Source organism: Chiloscyllium plagiosum, chromosome 24 (assembly GCF_004010195.1).
Source record: "Chiloscyllium plagiosum isolate BGI_BamShark_2017 chromosome 24, ASM401019v2, whole genome shotgun sequence".
Lineage (NCBI taxonomy): Eukaryota > Metazoa > Chordata > Chondrichthyes > Orectolobiformes > Hemiscylliidae > Chiloscyllium > Chiloscyllium plagiosum.
In genome coordinates, this window is record NC_057733.1 from 49,389,493 (window position 1) to 49,394,038 (window position 4,546).

General features: G+C 44.5%; 1 protein-coding gene across 6 annotated transcripts in view; it reads left to right on the forward strand.

Annotated features, from left to right (window-relative positions):
* helz (helicase with zinc finger) overlaps nt 1–4,546 on the forward strand; it is a 273,673-nt gene that overhangs the window by 150,001 nt on the left and 119,126 nt on the right. The gene's annotated exons all lie outside the window — the stretch shown is intronic.

Below are 4,546 nucleotides of genomic sequence, written 5' to 3' on the forward strand. Positions count from 1 at the left end.
GTCACCCCTCAGCCTCCGACACTCCAGGGAAAACAGCCCCAGCCTGTTAAGTCTCTCCCTATAGCTCCAATCCTCCAACCTTGGCAACATCCTTGTAAATCTTTTCTGAACCCTTTCAAGTTTCACAACATCTTTCTGAAAGGAAGGAGACCAGAATTGCATGCAATATTCCAACAGTGGCCTAACCAATGTCCTGTACAGCCGCGACATGACCTCCCAACTCCTGGACTCAATACTCTGAACAATAAAGTAAAGCATACCAAACGCCGCCTTCACTATCCTATCTACCTATGACAGAAACAGGTGAATTTATTACAGGGAATAAAGAAATGGTAGAAGAGTTGAATTGGTACTTTAGATCTGTCTTCACTGGGGAAGACATGAGCAATCTCCCAGATGTAATAGTGGCTGAAGGACCTGAACTGAAGGGAATTTATATTAGGCAGGAAATGGTGTTGGAGAGACTGTTAGGGCTGAAGGCTGATAAGCCCCTGGGACCTGATGGTCTGCATCCCAGGGTACTGAAGGAGGTGGCTCTAGAAATCATGGATGCATTGGTGATCATTTTCCAATGTTCTATCGATTCAGGATCAGTTCCTGCGGATTGGAGGGTGGCTAATGTTGTCCCATGTTTTAAGAAAGGAGGGAGAGAGAAAACAGAGAATTATAGACCAGTTAGTCTGACCTCAGTGGTGGGAAAAATGCTGGAGTCTATTATAAAGGACGAAATTACCACACATCTGGACAGCAGTAACAGGATAGATCAGAATCAGCATGGATTTATGAAGGGGAAATCATGCTTGACTAATCTTCTGGAATTTTTTGAGGATGTAACTCTGAAGATGGACAAGGGAGATCCAGTGGATGTAGCATACCTGGACTTTCCGAAAGCCTTTGATAAAGTCCCATATAGGAAGTTAGTGAGCAAAATTAGGGCACATGGTATTAGGGGCAAAATACTGACATGGATTGAAAATTGGTTGGCTGACAGGAAACAGAGTAGTGATAAACGGCTCCCTTTTGGAATGGTACGCGGTGACCAGTGGTGTGCCACAGGGATCAGTGCTGGGACCGCAGCTTTTTGCAATGTACATTAATGATATCGATGAAGGTATTAAAAGTAATATTAGCAAATTTGCTGAGCTAATAGCATGCTGGCCTTCATAACAAGAGGAATTGAGTATAGAAGGAAAGAGGTCCTTCTGCAGCTGTACAGGGCCCTGGTGAGACCGCACCTGGAAGATTGTGCACAGTTTTGGTCTCCAAGTTTGAGGAAAAACATTCTGGCTATTGAGGGAGTGCAGCGTAGGTTCACGAGGTCAATTCCTGGAATGGCGGGACTATCTTATGCTGAAAGATTGGAGCAACTGGGCTTGTATACGCTTGAGTTTAGAAGGCTGAGAGGGGATCTGATTGAGATGTATAAGATTATTAAATGATTGGACACTCTGGAGGCAAGAACCATGTTTCCGCTGATGGGTGAGTCCCAAACCAGGGGCCACGGATTAAAAATATGGGGTAGGCCACTTAGAACAGAATTGAGGGGAAACGTCTTCACCCAGATAGTGATGGGTGTATGGAATGCTCTGCCCCAGAAGATAGTGGAGGCCAAGTCTCTGGATACTTTCAGGAAAGAGTTGGATAGAGCTCTTAAGGATAGTGGAATCAAGGGTTTTGGGGATAAGGCAGGAATAGAATACTGATTGAGGATGATCAGCCATGATCAAAATGAATGGTGGTGCTGGCTCGAAGGGCAGAATGGCCTACTCCTGCACCTATTGTCTATTGACTCCACGTTCAACGCGCTATGGACCTGCACTCCAAGGTCTCTTTGTTCAGCAACACTCCCTAGGACCTTACCATTAAGTGTATAAGATTCTAGATTAGAGTGGTGCTGGAAAGGCACAGCAGGTCAGGCATCATCTGAGTAGCAGGAAAATCGACGTTTCGGGCAAGAGCCCTTCATCAGGAATAGAGCTCTATTCCTGATGAAGGGCTTTTGCCCAAAACGTCGATTTTCCTGCTCCTCGGATGCTGCCTGACCTGCTGTGCTTTTCCGGCATCACTCTAATCTGGACTCTGATTTCCAGCATCTGCAGTCCTTGTTTTTACCATTAAGTGTATAAGTCCTGCTAAGATTTGCTTTGCCAAAATGCAGAACCTCGCATTTATCTAAATTAAACTCCATCTTCCAACTTCTCAGCCCTTTGGCCCATCTGGTCAAGATCCTGTTGTAATCTGAGGTAACCCTCTTCCCTGTCCACTACACCTCCAATTTTGGTGTCATCTGCAAACGTACTAACTCTACCTCTTATGCTCGCATCCAAATCATTTATGTAAATGACAAAAAGTAGAGGACCCAGCACTGATCCTTGTGGCACTCCACTGGTCACAGGCCTCCAGTCTGAAAAACAACCATCCACAACCACCCTCTGTCTTCTACCTTTGAGCTAGTTCTGCATCCAAATGGCTAGTTCTCCCTTTTTTCCATGAGATCTAACCTTACTAATCAGTCTCCCATGGGGAACCTTGTCGAGCGCCTTACTGAAGTCCATATAGATCACATCTACTGCTCTGCCCTCATCATTCCTCTTTGTTACTTCGTCAAAAATCTCCATCAAGTTTGTGAGACATGATTTCCCACTCACAAAGCCATGCTGACTGTCCTTAATCAGTCCTTTCCTTTCCAAATACATGTACATTCTGTCCCTCAGGCTTTCCTCCAGCAACTTGCCCACCACCGAGGTCAGGCTCACCAGTCTATAGTTCCCTGCCTTGTCCTTACCGCCCTTATTAAACACTGGCACCACGTTAGCCAACCTCCAGTCTTCCGGCACCTCGCCTATGACTATCAATGATACAAATATCTCCGCAAGATGCCCAGCAATCACTTCTCTAGCTTCCCATAGAGTTCTCGGGGAAGAGAACCTGATCAAGTCCTGGGGATTTATCCACTTTTAACCGTCTCAAGACATCCAGCACTTCCTCCTCTGTAATCTGGACATTTTGCAAGATGTCACCATCTCTTTCCCTATAGTCTATATCTTCCATATCCTCTTCCACAGTAAATACTGATGCAAAACGCTCATTTAGTATCTCCCCCATTTTCTGCGGCTCCACACAAAGGCCGCCTTTCTGATCTTTGAGGGGCCATATTCTCTTCCTAGTTACCCTTTTGTCCTTAATGTATTTGTAAAAACCCTTTGGATTCTCCTTAATTCTATTTGCCAAAGCTATCTCATGTCCCCTTTTTGCCCTCCTGATTTCTCTTTTAAGTATACTCTTACTTCCTTTATACTCTTCTAAGAATTCCCTCGATCTATCCTGTCTATACCTGACATATGATTCCTTCTTTTTCTTAACCAAACCCTCAATTTCTTTAGTCATCCAGCATTCCTTATACCTACCAGCCTTCCCTTTCACCCTAACAGGAATATACTTTTTGTGGATTCTCGTGATCTCATTTCTGAAGGCTTCCCATTTTTCCAGCCGTCCCTTTACCTGCGAGCATCTGCATCCAATCAGCTTTCGAAAGGTATTGCCTAATACTGTCAAATCTGGCCTTTCTCCAATTTAGAACTTCAACTTTTAGATCTGGTCTATCCTTTTCCATCACTATTTTAAAACTAATAGAATTACGGTCACTGGCCCCAAAGTGCTCCCCCACTGACACCTCAGTCACCTGCCCTGCCTTATTTCCCAAGAGTAGGTAAAGTTTTGCACCTTCTCTTGTAGGTACATCCACATACTGAATCAGAATTGTCGTGTACACACTTAAGAAATTCCTATCCATCTAAACCTTTAACACTATGGCAGTCCCAGTTGATGTTTGGAAAGTTAAAATACCCTACCATAACCGCCCTATTATTCTTACAGATAGCTGAGATCTCCTTACAAGTTTGTTTCTCAATTTCCCTCTGACTATTAGGAGGTCTATAATACAATCCCAACAAGGTGATCATCCCTTTCTTATTTCTCAATTCCACCCAAATAACTTCCCTGGATGTATTTCTGGGAATATCCTCCCTCAGCACAGCTGTAATGCTATCCCTTATCAAAAATGCCACTCCCCCATCTCTCTTGCCTCCCTTCCTATCCTTTCTGCAGCATTTGTATCTTGGAACATTAAGCTGCCAGTCCTGCCCATCCCTGAGCCATGTTTCTGTAATTGCTATGATATCCCAGTCCCCTGTTTCTAACCATGCCCTGAGTTCATCTGCCTTCCCTGTTTAGGCCCCTTGCATTGAAATAAATGCACTTTCATTTATTAGTCCTACCTTGTCCCTGCCTGCCCTGACTGTTTGACTCGCTTCTGTTCTCAACTGTACCAGTCTCAGATTGATCTCTTTCTTCACTATCTCCCTGGGATCCCAACCCCCCCCTCCCCGACTTGTTTAAATCCTCCCAAGCAGCTTGAGCAAATTTCCCTGCCAGTATATTAGTCCCCTTCCAGTTTAGGTGCAATCTGTCCTTCTTGTACAGGTTACTTCTACCCCAAAAGCGATTCCAATGATCCAAAAATGTGAATCCTTCTCCCATACACCAG